Genomic DNA, 18,803 nt, shown 5'->3' with positions numbered 1-18,803 from the left:
CGTGCGTGTGATGGAAGTTTTTTTTTTTTTTTTTTGTTTTTAGCATCCAGTGATCTTCTTTGTATACTTGTGCGTATCGTCGCTACAAAGGTTTAAAAAAATAAAAAATAGCAATCGTGACCTAATTGTTGGAGCATCGGGCTGGTTGTGCCGGAAGTCAGACGTTTGTAATTATTTGACAAAGAAGCAGGCAACCGAGACAAAGAAACAATTAAGATGCTGGTCTTCACTGTGGGACAAGGATGCGGTCGCAGTAAATGAGTTCTGAACCGACGGTTTCGCTGAACTCTGCGGGGTTCGTTTTTATTTTTGCATTTACCTACATTTACATCAATATGCCTGAAATGAGGCAAGGAAGGCTTCGCTATATAAAAATGTTCGATGCGACGTATTCCTCACTAAACTATGAGTTCCACATGTGGCATTTGCAACGATAAAATAAATAGTTTCTTGGATTTTATTAAACACTCAGGACTGTTTTGGAGGCTGTGAAAATAGACACTGAGCTAACTCGGCTCAATTGTCGACATATTTTCATTATCGTTGTAGCTGTTGCGGTCCTATTTAGCCTTGCGCGCAATCGTTGGAAATCTGTGCCACGAAACAGTCCTGTACGTGCAATGTGGCCTGTACTACGCGGTCTCAGGCGAGAGATTCTCAGCTCCCTCTCGGACGAGCTCTTCCTCATATTAGAGCACGAATTTCTCCAGTCCACTGGTCGTGCACTTTTGTATGGGTACAAAATGGACGAGTTCATCCCGCCTTTCGCCCAGAGTGGTGATAAACCACTATCTCGGGTACTCCTTGGGGTTTTTCCTTTTCAATGCCTTTTTTGCTTTAGTGAATGTAACTTTTTTGATTTTAGTGCCTGCATAGTGTCTGTTCAGTGGTGTGTACATTGTATTATATGCCGTACATAGTCTTGCATATACGTTCACTATCGTGATTTTTGTACATATTGTAAATAAACATTTTGTCAACAGTTGTAAGTAATACCCGGGCCTCTCGACATGTTCTGCGGCGCGAGACATGTGGGGCATCTGAAGCTTTAGATGATGTGATGGAGCGCTAGGAGAGGATTGCTCTCCTCTCTTTTCGCCGCCCTCTCTCCCAGTGGCGGTGCACGAGAGGGCTCCGCCTTCGGTACGCATGCACTGGTTATGTTCTCCAAATTTTGTAATGAAACAACAAACGCTTACTGAATATTCTGCCTGAAACGATACACGCCTTCAAATACATTATTTATTTAATACGACGAATAGCTTTGTAGAAGCATTCGACTATTTGCTTACATTAAGAATCATCGTCGATGGTTTCTGCACTATTTCATTTTATTTTTTGCATTGTACACTGACGCCAAGAAGTGAGGGCACCAATCCCCCCAAAATGCGCGGCATATGTCCAGAGATGTCTCAATAATCCAGCACTATAAGGGTACACTGTCGAGCAAAATTTTGAAAACCATGGCAGCATCAAATAAGGAAAAAAGAAAAAAAAAGATAGCACTCCCTCACGATGAGGAATCGTTGCAATACTTTGCATTAGTCCAGCACGCGCAGGTAAGCTGAGCCACTTGATTTCAGCCGGCATGCGCAAACTGCGAAGAACGAAAGAAAACGACTTTTCGCTGCACGATTTGTTTCTAAACTTTTGTTCGCGACCGTACATCTAACAACAATCGCCACTAAAATCATTAGAGTCGTAGATCAGAAGAGCGACTTCGGTTGACAAATCGCGTCGGTTTAATTCGACAAGGCCGCATATGAAAGCAACTTGACTTATTCTAAATGCATTTGCTCCTGCCTTCTCTCTTTCTCTTTGAAACCGGTGTAGATACCACTTTGCATTTCGATTCGAATGACTTAACCCGAGACGTCAATCCGTGGCTCGCCACAAATTTGTAACAGAGAAACCCAAAGCAGCAAAGGAGGCGACGCGCGCACGATTCAAATCAGCCCTCGTTAACTCGCTTCGTGAACGCTTCGTTCCAGAGCTGGCGCAAAGCGAGTTGGGCCGCGGCCGTATGGCGTGTAGCCGCAAATGAGACCAACCACCCCCTCCATGTCCCCTCTCCGTTGGCCTAGGGTAAAGAACGACCACGTTACTCACTCCCTCCCTCCCGCCTTCCTGCAACCCTTTCTATACGTTCGCGAGGCCTCTCGCTTATTGCGGTTTGCGACGAAGCGACGGCGAGCGCTGGGGGCTTTTTTGTGCCTGCCGGCGCGAGATACCGAGCGCCCGCTTCGCTGGCGTTGCGCGAAGAAGCGGGCGAAATAGCTGAAGCGACCGCAGCGGCAAACAGCAAACAAACAATAGCCATAAGGAAGAACAAAAAAGGAAATAAAGCTCGCCACGGGAGACGCGAAAGAAGTGGAAGCGGAGAAGCCAGCCAGTGGCGCTGAGAGGGTTCGTGACGTCGTCGACAGGCGGCGCCAGGCGGCGACGAACACCGGCCCTTTCGCGAGCTGCCGACAGGCAGGCGGACCGTCGGCTCTAGCTGCGAGTGCCAGGTCGGAGCCCCAGTCGGAAGTCCGCGTGCTCCGCGTGGGGAAGCGAAGGTGCCCCCTTTTTTTCCCGCCGCAGCCCAAGGCGCGAACCGGTGTTCCGGCGTGCGTGCGTGCGCGAGGTGAAGCACGCGGCGTGCTGGTGGATCGCCGGCGTTTCGTCGCTGTTTACGTGCCAGTTCTGCACGAAGCTGAGGCAGCCACGTCACTGGGAGGTGAGTGTACTTCCGTGTACGTTCGTGTCTCGTCACGGGTAGGGGCTGTCATCGAGCTATTATAGTTATCGGTAGCGCGGTGGACTGCTTCAGCGCCTCCGTCACCGTGTTGCATTGTGGTGAGACTAAATATTAGCCAATGACAAGGCAACAGTTGCTGGAGAAAGAAGATCGTCGCCTTGCGCTGTGTTTGAAAGAGAGGCATTGAAGAAGGAGCATGCAGTGGACGCATGATCAGACTGCAGACTGATCAAGGTTTAGAGCGCATGCTTGCCCGAAAACTGAATTCACTTCTCAGCGACATGTCGTTAAATCATCTTTCGTAAATTTATTCACCAAATCTGGTACAGCTTAGATCCGCGGCGTTGAGCAATTTTGTGGTCGACCACTGGTTATAGCGCCAATTCTTGGCGAGCTATGCTGGAAGTCGCCTTTTTCTTTTTCTGCGTTCGACAAAGTATGTGGCACTGCATAACGTAGTGTATTTGACGATGGGATATATTCGGATATAACTATTTCTGCTTGGTGTTCAGACAATAAGCCGATTCTCGTAAAAAAGGGGTGAAATGTCTTTCTGTCCGATGTGACTAAAGTACGAAGACGCTGCTGGTATAGCACAGCTATACTTCATAGCAGCAGGGCCTAATTTTGGCCAATTATTCTTTGCTGTATTGGAGGGACCACAATATCTCATCAACGTACAACGTGGAACAACAATTCAGCATGTTTGAAGTCGTAATTTCACGAATGTCAGCGAGCAGCGACTAAGCCCCTCACGTATTTTTCTGGAGGATGTTGTCAACAGTAAACGGCGCTCCGTTATTGAGCCGTCTAGAAAAGTTCAAGGAAGGCCATTTCGTTTATCCATACTATACTTACCGAAACTTGCATACAGGTTATATAACGATATACCTGGGTCATAATTCACAAAGCTTTTCTTACGTAAGTGCTCTTTTTCATTGGCCGGCTTCCTTCAATAATAGCTGTAACGTGCAGCGTTAGAATTTGCTCGCATTTGCCCTTACGAACAATTCTAGCGTAAAAGCTGTTTATGAATACGGGCGCCGGTGTCGTGCAGAATGTAACAATGGCGCCCGCTTCCTATAATAAACTACGCGTATCTTTTTTTAATGGTATTATACGTATCACTCAACCAAATAAATCTAGTCTGAACTGCGAAACGTAAACAGCAGATAAGCAAGCGCAGCCATTCTCTGTGCGAAGTTTCGCACGCGGCTGCTTGCTGTTCGATGTGCCTCTGTAGAATTCTGCCCCCAACTAAACTGCGTTCAAACTAAGAACCGCCGTCGTCTGGTCACCTTTCAACTCTTCACGACAAGTGCTGTTGTGCCACTCGCTAAAGTCGCAGCGCAGTTGTGATTGTGATTGCGTGGTGTTTATTTACTCCCCAGAAATACGTGTCGTTCTATCAAATTTACCTGTGTTTTAACATTGCGACCCAGCTGCGATTTACCCGTACAGAATCTCTGTTGGATGACAATGGAAGTGTACTATGGGAATATGCCACAATTCGCACCTGTTCTATATTATTCCATTTTTATTCCTTACCGCAGCAAACTAGTGTGCCTTTCACTGCCGCTCAAGTTTCACCGGAATTGTCTCGTTCTGCTTTATGCAGAAGCAATCTAGGTGCTCAAGAGCTCAAAAGCTATAACTGTAGTTACAAACGCGACCCACATGGAAGCTTCCGAGATGAGTTGAATGGAGCTCGAATATTCTGTCGTCGTCGAGTACTTCACCGGAAGATACGCTCTCTGCCCAATAACCAGCGCGAGAGCTAATTTCCATGCTACCCGTTCGGTCTACAAATTGACGCCCGACAATGCTGCGACTTCGAGAGAGAACGGTGCTTTCACGCTGCGTTCAAGAAGAGAGGGTATTCACAACTATACCACCTTTTTGGATGTATACCTTTGTTGCATGACCAGCGTTGCTCCCGTAATATTTAACACCGAGACGAAGAGAAAATGCTTCTGCTACGTCGACCAACAATTGACGCACGAACCTCGAGCACACTAGCGTGTTACTCTGATTGCCATCAGACATGCCATTATTTTATGGCAAAAAGAAAACATTCCTTTGATTTAACGGAAGCAGAAGATGGCGAAACGTATAATTACCTTTACTCGCTTAGCCCTTATCTTGAAAGCACGTTTTCACCTTGCTGTAACAGTTATCCGAGACTTAATCGCGGAGATTGATTATCATTACTTTCTTCATCTATACGGCGATGTTCAAACTTCACAGTTCAGATCGTTTGGTTGAGCAATAATGCACGCTTAGATAACGTTCAATCTTCTCGCGATGTTACAAGAGCAAGGTCACTGAAGATGCTTCTCTCTGACAATGTTGTTCGCATTAAGGTTAGGCTTAATCGACCAAAGAACGCGCTTTCTATCGCACGTAACGAGAGCAGCGTTGCATGTTGCGTTAATTAGAAACGCGCTCGTAGCTCGTGTATATTATGTTCACCATCAGATAGCGCTTTTATACAGCAGCTGTTCCCAGCCAACCATTCTGAGGGAACATCACTTTGATGGCTTTCGTGCACCGCGGCACACAGCCAAGTTTTTATTATTTTCTTTTTCACGCTAAGCCTAAAGCCCCGGACATGTAAGGCGATATTTTCTTCTCGTTCCTCGGTATTTAAAACGCGCGATCTTGCTACCCCATTAACCCCTCGTCAATGTCACTGCGCAAATTTTGTCTGAAAGCTCCGTTTATGCGATTAAAGGCATGCGTTAGGCACATGCAATGCAAACGGCGATAGATAAACATTAGAAAAACGACGAATGAGCAAATGAAGCGTTGAAAATTTCACATTGTTTCGTGAAGTTTCGCGACTGTTGTCGCAGATGTGTACGGGGTGTTTCAGTGAACTTACGTCAAAGTTTAAAAATATGCAAATGGCTACGTAGCTGGAAAGAACCAAGGTAATGTTGTTTTCTGTCGCTTGGGTATACTCAGACTAAATTTTGCATTCCGCCTGATTAGTTAATTACTCATAATTAATTATCCAGATTCACAAATATTATAATTAAATGAAAAGTGTCAATGAGAAAATTGTAGAGCGGCATGATAAACTCCCGATACAGCTTTCTGTCGCTCAACAGGCTATTGTGTTTTCTCTGGCCTATTTAAAAGCAAACCGTAGCATCCGTGATACTAGGCATAAAGAGGAATGGCACGTCCGCACACCTCGGACCAATTACGATAAACAATCATTAACACATACAGTACCCATTCTGCTTAATCAGCTCGCACAGGAAGACTTTAATCCTTTATGCAATTCCCATAACGAAATAAGACTATTCAGTCAGTTATGCCAAATAGACTAGTATGTCATAACAGTTTTGTTTACATATTGCAGTCATGAGTGCGTGATAGTACACATTTACATACATGTATATAGATCTGTGTGCATTGCTTGTGCATATGGTCTGTATCTGCATGCGTGTATATAGGTATAAATTCGAAATTCTATGTGAATATAAGTATATATGTATAAGTATATATGTGTAATTTTATACTAGATTTTCTTTTTGTTGAAAGTGCATTTTGTTTCCAATATTACTTTGTTGCAAGTGTTGCATTTTTCGTAATGTTTCGGCAGTGCTCTGCTGTCAAACGTATAAGGGGGCGGGACCCTCGTCAAGCTGTACCTCAGCTTTTTGTCCTGTCTCCTCTTTTTCAATGTTAAAAGAAATAAAAACCATTCATTCATTCAATACGTGCGACATAAAAGTGTTTTTCTGAGCGTGAAAGAAGCCCGCGAATACACGCAAGATTACCGCGCGACTGGCCGCACGAGGCACGTTTTCGCGTGTATTCGCGGGCATCTTTCACGCTCGAAAAAAAAAAAAACTTTTATGTCGCACGTATTGAGCGACAGAAAGCTGTATCAGGAGTTTATCATGTCGCTCTACAATTTTCTCATTGACAATCTTCATCTAATGTTTGCCTTGGCAACAATACCCAAGAATAGTTGAAATTTGCTCTTACGAACTATTCCATAGCCTGAGAGCTTCTGAGTACTGGCCCTGGAGTAGCCAAACAAGCATTGCCAGTATTCATGAAGAAAGCATATATATATATATATATATATATATATATATATATATATATATATATATATATTCTCAGTATAGAAGAAGAAGAGTGGTCAAAAAGTTTCCCTTCCTGTATTGCATTGCTTTGCATACGCTCTAGAAAGGCTTGACTGCAGCTGGAGAAATAAATTCAGAGCATGGAAATTCGGGTGCATATTGCCAATAAGTAAAGAACATCGGTTGTCTTTAAGATGCAAAAGTACGCGCCTCTATTATCAGTACCGTCTTTCTTAGAGTGTACATTGAACGATTTCACTTGTCTACATTCTTTACGTAGATTTGTGTAGTGCTCGACGGCCTCGAAACGAACCCAATTACGCTTATGAGTGCAGCAAGGTATTCGAATAACCTCAGCTTTTGTCCTGATCCGCCGTCGTGGCCCGGTGGCAATGGCGTTGCGTGGCTGAGCTCGAGGTCACGGGTTCGAATCCCGCCACCGCGGTCACATTTAGATTGGGGGCGAAATGCCAGAACACTCGTGTACTTCGGTCTGCGTGCACATCAACCAATCCCAGGTGATCAAAATTCATGCGGAGTCTCCCATTACGGCGTGCCTCATGATCAGATTGTATCTTTGGCGCGTGAAAGCCCAGAACTAAATTTTTCTTTTTTAAGCTTTTGTCCCGTCGATGTGCGGCAGCGTCACCGCCTTCTCCTGAGAAGAGTAGAGTTCCCAATGAATTAATGATTGATCAAACCGAGCTACACTTTTTGTCAGTAGACTTAAGTTAGTGGAAACAAGTTATTCCTCAAACAAGTGGAAAGATTCCGTCTTTCTTTGTACCGGCTCCCACGTCTGTCTCGTGCTCTGAAGAGCAGTTTTTTTAAAGCAACACACGAATAATATATGCCAGCTTTTTAGTTATCGGCGCCGGAAGCCATTAGGCAAATTAAGGAGCCAGGTTGTGTCCTGACCATGCACTTTCATTCGTTAGGAGGTGAAAGCAAGTAAACTGAAAAAAAAAAGTCTAATCGTAATTAAATCCACTGTAGTGAGGGAGAATAACGAATACACTGAACAAGGTAAGAGCGAGATGAATCAATGTGTACACGCGGCGCCTGTGTAGGCTATACAAGTGTTCGTTGGAAAAGAAACCGGCCTACGTAGCAGGCTTAGTTTAACATCAATTCACCCCAGCCACTTAGCTATGCGCTGGCTCCCTCTTTCTTTCGCACGGCAGCTTTATCGGAGAAAAAATATCGGAAACTAATTGACCTGTTTAACCTTGTTTCGATTACTTTATTGCCCTGGTCTACGAGAGCATCTTCGTATGTTACCGGAATATAAATGTGATTAGCATTATTTGCCTCCTTCAGGCGTTTTGTTCCTATCTATCTATCTATCTATCTATCTATCTATCTATCTATCTATCTATCTATCTATCTATCTATCTATCTATCTATCTATCTATCTATCTATCTATCTATCTATCTATCTATCTATCTATCTATCTATCTATCTATCTATCTATCTATCTATCTATCTAATCCAACCTAAGTTATCTATAGCTTGCGCCGCTCGGTCGTTATACCGTCGTAGTTGTTCTTTCTTCGTCATCCCAGCGTTGTCATCGGGCTCTCGTTCTGCGGTAGTCTTCACGCCAACGTGGTCATGAATTCGTTGTCATAGCGTTATGATGATGCCGTCGTAGTCATTCCGTTGTCGTCATTCTAGCTTCGCCATGCGACTCTGGTCATAGTGCCATCATCACGCCATACTGTCATATTACTGTCGTAAAATGCTCATGGTCGGGATGCTCGTCGGCAATGTGTCATCGTCATACAGTCATCGTCATGCCAACATGCTCATTGGCGACTTTGGCAAGCGAGTGACAAAGCAATGGGGACTGATACCGGAAACCTGATATATATAGCATATAGCCCAAGCAAACATAGTCTCACAATGACTCAGAATGACTTTTTCTTTTCATTCATATATCTCCTTCTCCCAGTGTACGGTAGTAAACTGAACGGGCGTCTGGTTAACCTTCCCCGCCTCTCCGTTCTTCTGTTTCTCTCTCTAGCTCTGTCTCTCTCAGAATGACCATTACGGATAACCAATAAACGTAACTTCAGCAGTATGGTGTGTCGCTACATTCCTTGAATGCTAATCACATTATCGTCGACAATAATGTTAAGATGGATTCAGCCGTAACTTTGTTGTTGTCTCAAGTATGATAGGCTGAGTCATTTATTAAAATAAATGATTTTTTTTTATCTGACAGGTCTTCGTTCTCGACGGCCGCTTCAAACCATGTTAACCGGTAGAATATTTTTGCCATTCATTGGGATAGACAGGTGCCTTTTTTTTCTGGATGAGGAAAAAGTAAAACAATTACAACTGCGTTTTTTTTAGAAATCTTGCATAATTGCCAAAATATTGCTGTTTTAACACCTCCGTTGCTGTTTACACCTTTGCTACACCTTTGTTACACCGTTGCTGTTTTAAGTATTAGGATGTCGCAAAATTTGTGCTAGTACCAATTTTTACGCCTGTGATCCCTGAAAAACTTCTCGTATTTGCTTTGTCTGGGAGCTGCCTCCATACAATTACCGTGTTTAGTACGCCCAGAACACTATAAAAATGCGAGAAGTTTCGTTCGAAAAGTTCGCCGTCAGCGCTTGTCTCCGTCGTGCCTTTCCGTCCTTTGTGTGTTGACGTGCTGCGCACATTAGACATGATGCCGTGTGGCGGCGGTGTGTCTGCATGGGGCTGCTACGATATGAGCGTATAGAGATCTCCTGAGCTCTAGATGCGTCTACATGCAACAATTAATCAATCGCCAGTGATTGTACAGCGCATCCATGCCATAAAGTACCCGATCTCTTAGCGATCGCCCTCGCGTTAGAATCTATGAGGCAGATATAATGTGCATTGATTGCCGACATCAAAACCGCAATTTTATTCGCATGTTTCCGAAAACGAAACCTCTTCTTTAAAACTTCGTACCGCCAATCGGTTGCAGTAGCTCGGCATGTGGGGTCGCAGTCTGTAGGCCGATAGTTCACGTAGCTAGAGACAGAGATTGAGAGGCGGGGGTTTCTTTGACGAAAACTGAATAAGCTTGCCTGGCAGCCCATCTAGCATGCTACTGCAGGCGAACGCGATGATAAATTAAAAAAATACACACATGTGATACGACACTTAACATGAACATAACTGACACATGACATCAAATACCTACAATGTTAAAGTGTCTTGTTGAGACCAGTGCGTCTCAGAAAAGTTAGGAGCGCATTCATGGCGCGAGACGCGCAAGTGGCACTGGTCCACGGTCCAAGTACGTGTTGCACCTTAAGATGTGCATCCTGAGGTACATTTAGCGCTATCGTTAGGACGGTTCATTGGAGTGCATAGGTTGCAATTGCAAATTAAGTGTGCTGTGCCCTCTTGTACATTGCACGCAGGGCACTGAGACGATTCTACGTGCTCAATTTTTAGGCAAGAAGTAGTTTGCACAGGCAACGTTCAGACGAATAAGGTGTATGCATGCCTGATCACACCTACCAAGTCAACACGGCATACGAAAATCACGCATTGGGTCATAAGTTCAGATAATGTGTGCTGCTGCTCCACGTCGGTTCAAATTGCATGTTGTGAGCACGCCGTGCGAGATAACACACTATCGTTGAACCGTCTCTCCTAGAAAAACGTATCAGGATTTGCTCGGAGCAGTTCACATAGGTGCTGAACCAGCAGCACAGTCAGCGTGTGGCATGGCCGCCTTGTAGACAACGTATTCAGCCTACCTACGTTCATGACAAATAAGAAAGAAATGACACACGAGCGTAAAACCTTTGCCTGGTCATGGTGCCGTGACGTAGCAATGCAACTGTCGTTACAGGTTTTACTGAGCAGATTATGCTGGAAAATTGGCCAGTATAAAACGTATCCTTGACATTGCTTTTTGCTTCTCTCTCTCATCACATATTTCAGATGAAAACGCATTTTTTTATTCACCCCCCGCCCATCTCAATTTTCTCTCCAATAAAGCTCTGATTAAAAAATCATACGCAATGGTACAGTGTTATCTGTCTTTCACAAGGCTTAAATTTACGTTCATGGGGGTTACTGGTTTTTTCTGTAATTTGCATACCACACGGAACTGGCATAGACCGGTTTTTAGGTGCTAGTATGTTTTCTTTTTCTTTTTTCTCCAATGCCCTTTACTCTGCTTTTTAGCTGTAGTGTACTGTATCAAAAGCTAGAAGTTGTCTGTCAATTATAAAGCTTTCAATGAAGTAGATAACACAAGATACTTGCATTCTGTAGCAGTGTCGTCGTAAAAGCTAATGTACCCTTTATATACAGGGTGTTTCAGCGAATACTTTCAAAATTTATTTAAGGTTCCCTGTGGCAGATAGCCCAATTCTAGTTAATGAGCTGGTCTACTCGAAGAGGCGGACATTACTTGCACAAAAAATTGAAATGCATAATCGACTAAATAACAAAAAGTTCACTAATTAAGTTTTTAACTAATAGCCTAATGGCCCTAATTGCAATTTACAAATTGTAGCCGTGGAGTTCGCAAGACGGATCCACTTAGAATTAATTCTCGGGTTGACACCAGTTTCGAGATATTAATTCACGAACTTTGCGGAGAAATGCATTGGCGTTCCAGTTAATTTTGTGCTTCAATGTATAAAGCGACGTTTTGTTAAGAACCTAATTGGAACGCCAATCCATTTCTCCGCAAAGTTCGGGAATTAATATCTCGAAACTGGTGTCACCCCGAGAATTCGTTCCAAGTGAATCCGCCTTGCGAACTCCACGGCTACATTTTGTAAATTGAAATATGGGCCATCAGGTAATTAGTTAAAAATTTAATTAGTGAATTTCTGTAAATATTCTATTATGCATTTCAATTTCTTGTACAAGTAATGTCCGCCTCTTCGAGTAGACCAGCTCATGAACTAGAATTGTGCTATCTGCCACAGGCAACCGTTAAGAATTTTTGGAAGTGTTCGCTGAAACACGCTTTATATATAATAAACAGAAGCTGGCTATGTGTGTACCTGGTGTGTGTGGGCGGAAATGAAACAGTAATGTGGCAATTTCAGTCCCATTACTAGCAAAGCAGTAAAAATAATCTTACTTAGGAATTTTACTGCTATACGCCAATCGGCGCAATATACGTTTATTAGCCGGCATGTCTGTTTGTCTCGTTCTAAGCGTAGCAACTACAGCAGTGTAAACAAGCGCACGTTCAGAAAGGACAGAATAATAAGTCAGTTTTGTATTTATTCTTTATTCATTACAAGGTTTCGTTTATTTCACATATATACGAATCTACAACCTCCTGCTGAGAATATTAAGATTTTTTTTTCTTGAAAAAGATAGGATCTTAAACGTACGTATCTCTCTAAGCGAGGTGGCACGAAGCGTACTGCGCTGAATAATATATTTTTAATCGATTGACATCACAAGATGAACGTGATTGAAAACCGCCCATTTCGGCTACTGGATCTGTCACTACCGTGAAAAAAATACTAATATTATTATTTGATCTCTCTTTTGCTTCGCATTGTCCTCGCTGTTCAATCGATAGCTGCAGTTGGCACACCGTCCAAACGCTTCGAGATTCTCGGGCTTAATCATGCGTGCCTGTTCATTCTTTTTCGCAGAGTAAAATGAGAGTACCCCTCTTTTTTGGCGTCTGTATTAAAGAAAAATGAAATAGCTCCGTACTCCACTCTGGAGAATTGTGTCCATAGTTCATCGCTCGGGAATTTTTTCGTTTTTTCTGCATACTCGCATACGCAATCGCGACATTTTAATACGAGTTTCGGAAACAGAAAAAAAGAAAGTAGAGAAAGCAGCTACGTGCAAATCAAGGCTGCTGCAGAAGCTAGCAGGGTAGAAAAGTTTGTAGCTTTCTAATGATTGAGCAGGCAGCCAGCTCATTAGGCTTCGGGCGCAGCGCAAGTAGTGGATTTCGAAACAGTAGTTGCTCTACGCTGCGGGGCACGCGCCTTAAATTGTCGAGTTTCGACAGAGGGCGCACAGAGTGAGCTTAGAGAAATTTAAGGGGAGCGACAACACCAGAGGTCAAAATCTCTGTCAATGTAATTTATATAAAAAAGAGAAGAAAAAAACCTTCCCGTGGGAGTTGAAGCACGTGACGAATGATTCGAGCAAGCTGTGATTACGGTCATCTAAATTTAGGGCAGTTTACTGAATTCATAGGACTAAAACTTAACATTACATTGCAATAGCAATTATATGATCACTCAAGTCACATTTTCACCGTCGCCGGGACGTTTCGTATAAAATCCAATTGCGATAAGATCCCGTGGCGCGCCACGCGCCATATGATGTGGGTGCAAGCGACAGCGTGCGAGGGTTAGCAGAGAAGAATGGTGGCTTGATTGACGCTGCTTTCCGACGCGCCTATTGTTGAAAGTCACATGGGCAAGCGGGGCTGAGCGCGCAGTCATGTGATCAAGCGTGAGCTAGAGGTGGACCATGGAGGGCAGGTTGAGCGCGCGTCTCTTCCTCTAGCCTGACATTGGCTGCGCGTGATTGTCCGTGTGCCTCAGCGCATACGCGGCCCGCGCGCAGTATTTTGTCGGCAATTAAGTCAAGTAATCTCAAGTTTCCGTTGCGCGGTGAAGTGAGAGGCAGCACGAAGCATTCCCTCCCGGATGCCGGCGCTCTCCATCACGCCAGCGTTGTGACAGCGAGTGTTCATGGGCATCGAGTAAGATCTGTTCGTGCTTGCCTGTGCGCGTGTGACACGGTGATTTTTAATTGAATTATTAGGCGATTGTTGACTGTAGTCTGCACGGCCGATGAATCTACTAAACTTACTTCGTGTAGTTGTCTAATACTTTGCTATCGATATCAGTGCTTCGCTTGTCGCATGTGGTGGTTCACCGCTAGTTGACTTTTACTGTAAAAGCAGTGCCTTGTTCAGAACTATCCCGGTTGCCAGGTACCGCAGTTAGATTTTGTACCTACGAGCTAAAAAATGCTTTTCTTTGAAGCAAATGGTTTCGTAGAAAATTCTTTCCGGTCTTGAAACACCTTCAATTCGATAGAAGAAAAGGAAGCATATAGATTGGCACGCAAGCTAATTAACAATGTTTAATGAAGGACAAACGAAGTGTCAATTTGTCAGCTGTGATTTAATTCGTGTTCTACCCCCTCTTAACCTCCATCCACAAGGAGAGGTAAAGGTCACGTGCCGCGGAAAGGTTGTTCTTGCTCAAGCTGCGCATGAACGCTCCATAGAAACGTGCTTAGCCATGGCAGGCCGCGCACTTACTATCCTTCCAATGCTCTAGTATTCACGTTTCGCGTGAGTACTGATGACATTGGAACATAAACCCAAGCGTGAGAATGTCTCCAGCTCACGGGATCAGCATTATATGTGCAGGCTGTGGTAGCATGGAATATATAGACCTTTCACCTGGGCATCGATGAGCCAGCTGCGGTAAGAATTAAAAGACACAATACTCTTAATAAGTAAGCGTTCGTTAAGCTAAGAGTATCGTATACATAAGTGCGTCCATTGGTAACGTAGTCTTTACACTTGTCCATGAATACGGCAAGCAGTTCTCGCTTTTCTCCCGGCCCTCCTTCAAGTGGCGAGAATTGCCAAGCGGATGAGGCAGGTAATGTCTGATTTATTAAATTTTGATTTTTTCTGTACAGTGGTTAAAAATTCATCCTGAAAGAAGAAGTTTTTGGATTAATAAGCTTCTCAAAGCGCCAGTTGCGATTCCTGCGATCTGTCAGTTGCGTTGCGCGTTTTGCTTTCCCTCACAAACTTCCTTTATGCGGAAAAGCCAGCTTTTCAGTATAGAGTCGGGAGGGATGTATTAAACAAACTGCCATCTCATGCCGTTTCTATTCTAATCTAATATAGGTAGCTAAAAGAGCGATGAGGAGTACGAAATGCCATACGTCCTCTTCATTTTTCATTTTTTTTTCTTTTTTTTAAGCGCGATGACTGACCCCTGCAACGTTTAAGCGTAGTGTTAACGGCGACCGTTGCTCACGTTTTCTGTCCTGCAGCTTCCGGCAATTCGGCTAACACCTCACTCAAATGCGCATCGCATACATTTGGCTAACGAAACAAACAACCGACGGTCGCTTTCACTAATCACATGATACGAAGGGCGCTGGCTATTCGCGTTCAAAGTGACGAGGTGTCAAGGAAGGTTAAGCGGGGAGGTTGTGCGAAGTCAAATGGAATTACCTCTCAGATTGCCGGCAAAGACAGCTATTCATCGTAATTAGCTAGTCGTTTAAAAGCACTGCTTTCGCAGTGGTCAACTGCAGGAGGAACCCTTTGGTCAGTGCAAGACGAACGATTACGGCTTGTAAAAGATGTGAAGCGCGGCGTAGTGAAAGTCATGCCGTTGAAATATTTCAATACAAATTTACAAAGCCTATCCTAAACAGACAAGGCCTGTTCTTTGCTCTAGCTTCACTCGCTAAAATAGGCAAATAATTTTGGGAGAGAAAAAGAAGTGTTGGGGGAGGGGACAAAAGGCATTGAAGTTAACCAGACTTGATTCTGATTTGCTACTGGCCAGTGAATAAATTGCAAAGCGTGGAGGCTTTGCAATCACCCTTACCATTATTAATGGTAAGGGTGATAAAGGTAAGGGTGGTAAGCAAGAGGTCAACAGTGGATGCAGAGTTCAGTTTTTGATAAACGCAATGCCAGCACGGATGAATAATGTATGCTGTTCGACACTTAATTGCTTTGTGTCAGAGATGTTTTTTTCTTTGTAATCATTCGAACGCACTGTTATTTTTCTTCTCACATTTTAAAATATTTAAGCGGTTGCATACTGGGTCCGTCAGGTACTATAGGTACTATCCGCCGCTACATTCATTCTGCCAACTAGAGAAGACACATCTATAAAACCTACGTCCTTCAATTTTGTTAACCTCTCAGACGGCCATTTTTGTTCACATAGAAATAAGGTACGATCCACCGCATGAGGGTGACCGTGAACGCTTTACATTACTCTTTCTACTTCACGCAGTTAAGGGTCACTCTAGAGATAAAAATTTATGTTTACCGTGACGGCGACCATACGCTGATCATTTGCCGAGAAAATGGGCCTAGTTAACAGACCATATTTTCTTTTTTATGATTGTATGTTGTCTGTTTAAGTAATATTGTTCATGGTTTAACCGAATGACTATGATGTATTACCTAGTAGGTTTGGGCCGGCCCCTTATCCCGCCCGCAGCACGAAGTTGTGCTGTTCCGTGGCGTGTTCTGGTGATAAATATCTCGTAAAACGTTGTACCTAATACGAACAGCGTGGAAACTATGCATAATGGATACGAATTCATGCCGCAATCAATACAAAACCTTTCTGGGCAACCTGTGCTTGCCAGTCACAGCTGAACCAAAGAATGATTCATCAGTACGCTGTACTGGAATCTTATATCGCATCGGGAGTGCTTAGAAACAAAGTAAAAACGCTGCATACATCGCCTAATACCGAACCGTAAGTCATGAGGTATTTATACATGTGCGACTTCATCGCTTACCCTAATGGACCTACAGGTTTCAACGAGGTCGTCCAGGAATCGATGATTGGCGAGCCAAGTATCTTCTAATCTATGAGACGAAATAAGATTTATTATAGACGAAAAAAATAAAACCAGCCGCTAATGGCTGTTCGCATGAAACTGCGACTGAAAGGAGTTGCAGCAGCAAGTTGGGGTCTGTCCAGTACACGATATGCTGTGGAAATACGTGCCCTAGCCATATATAGCTAGATATGGTACAGATATTATGCGAATAGCTTTCTTTGGTAGTCGGTGGTTGGTGTTAGGTGGTTGGTGGTCGGTGGTCTGACATTCACTACCGATACAAAGGTGCCGATGCGCCAATGCAAAGAGCACGTGCTCTCGTGCGAGAGCTTCGAGGCACCTGAATGTTTCTATGCTGAGGTGGAGCGCTTTGTTAATATTATCGCCATAGATGTGCAGGTCAACGGCTCTCTTCTCACAAATTACGCAATGCGGTGCAATAAGATCACCAACCCTTCCCCTTTCGAGAAAATGGGGGTAAGCGGAGATTGTCGTGTGTGTACCTGACCTACTACTTTTCCTTCTCTTCCCTACTACTTTCCCTTCCATTTCTTACTACTTGTCCTTTCCTTTCCTTCTACTTTTTCTTCCCTTTGGTGCAACTTTTCCTTCCATTGCGTTGTACGATTATCTGCTCGTCGTTGTTGTCACTTGCGTTCGATGTCTCGAGTTAGCTCGGCGCGTGGTTAGCCACATTCGTCCGCCCATTGCTACTTGCGATTCTTCGAAATTAAATTACCTCAAAATTAAATCTGCCCATCGCGTAAGACAATGAATGGATCATACCCCCTTAAGCAATGGCACATACCCCCGTAATCGCGGCCTCCTCATTATGACGACAGAAAAGTTAAATTATATGCTGCAATGATGAGCGGCAACGGAGCCAGCTGTGGCAGAAGACGGTGACGACGAATGCGGGAGCAGTGACACGAGCGCGTGCCGTGCACGAGCGCAACCCGAGGGGCGCCAACGAGCCAGCTACGGAAGAAGACAACGACGCTCGAGCCAATGCTGATGATGGTAACGCGTACGCGTTCACCAACCCCGACACAAGTGAGCCTATAAAGCTAAGCTTAAAACAACGTACGCTACCTAAATGCCCTAACTGGAAGAGACATACGACTTCAAGCGCATCGTTATTTTAGCAAAGCGAATAGCTTTCTAGGAGCATTCGGCTATTTTGTTACGTTCTAAATCACCGTCGATGTTTTCTGCATAGTTGTTGTGCGCCTTTGTGCGCAAGCCAAATATCAACCTGACAATACCTGGCATCCAGAAGAAAGCAAAGCTGTCATCACCAGCCCTTAAACAGCTCGTCTTACTTCTGTTGTACGAGAAGTACCAATACTCTGCCCATACACCGACGGATCCGTCCTGCCAAACAGCTCTACCGCAGCAGTTGTGATACCAATGCTGGGCACAACTGTTAAATTCAAGACGTCTCACGTCACAACATCGACGGCAGCAGAGCTTTGTAACGCACTCCAATTCATTAGTGATCAAGTGACACACAAATGCACAATTTTCTGTGACTCAAAGGTGGCTCTGCAGTCTCTACTATCACCTTTACGCCGCGGTCCACACGAGCAGTTGGTCTTTCAGATTGCCGAGGCATTTCAAAATCTGACTGAGATAGGGCAAGAAATTACTTTTCAGTGGCTTCCAAGTCAGTGAGGAATTATAGGCAATGAACGGGCCGATCAAGCTGCCCGCACAGCTCATAAAGAAGATCACCAACGGCCCATACCACTTTCTAGGACTGACGCTGCACGGAAGCTACGCGTGCTTGCTCGCCAACGCACAAGGTCACAATGGAATGAATCGCACTTCAAGCATGCTCGCTTATACTCTCTGGACCCAACCCTAAGCCTTCGAGCACCATCAAGGCTTCGCCGAGGAGACGCAACCCTTTTGTGCCGATTATGGTTGGGTGTTGCGTATGCGTTCCGCAGAGGAATGGACGACAGCGCAGCCTGTGACCATTGCGACACCGAAGAATTGATTGTACAAATTTTGTGCGACTGCCCGCAGTAGAGTACGCAGAGACAATCTCTCAGCAACGCGTTCAACCAATCGGACGACCGGCATCTGTCAGAAGAAAAATTCTCCACCACAGACTGGACTTAACGTCACAGAAGAATGCCGTCCAGGCGCTTCTGCGCTTCTTGCGAGCCACCGGCCTATCTGACCGACTGTGATTAGAACGCTCTTCCGGCGTGTGCGATTTTTTTTTTTTTGCATTCATTTCTTTCTCACTCTCTCTCTGTCCTTTTTCTAACTCCTATTTCTCTAACCCATAGCAGGGTAGTAAACCGGATTCTAACATCTGGTTAACCTCCCTGCCTTCCACACCATCTCTCTCTCTCTCTGTGCGAGAGAAAGACAGGAC

At 44.4% G+C, this 18,803-nt stretch overlaps 1 protein-coding gene across 1 annotated transcript in view; it reads left to right on the top strand.

The window, feature by feature from the left end:
* The first annotated feature begins 2,518 nt into the window (after positions 1–2,518).
* The window catches only part of LOC119448568 (Down syndrome cell adhesion molecule-like protein Dscam2), a 287,509-nt gene continuing 271,224 nt past the window's right edge, over positions 2,519–18,803 (top strand). The window contains exon 1 of the mRNA XM_049665471.1: positions 2,519–2,719. The gene's annotated coding sequence lies outside the window, so the exon portion shown is untranslated. The remainder of the gene's footprint in view (positions 2,720–18,803) is intronic.

The sequence above is a fragment of the Dermacentor silvarum genome, chromosome 4, assembly GCF_013339745.2.
Source record: "Dermacentor silvarum isolate Dsil-2018 chromosome 4, BIME_Dsil_1.4, whole genome shotgun sequence".
Taxonomy (NCBI): Eukaryota; Metazoa; Arthropoda; class Arachnida; order Ixodida; family Ixodidae; genus Dermacentor; species Dermacentor silvarum.
This window is presented reverse-complemented; position numbering and strand designations above follow the sequence as displayed.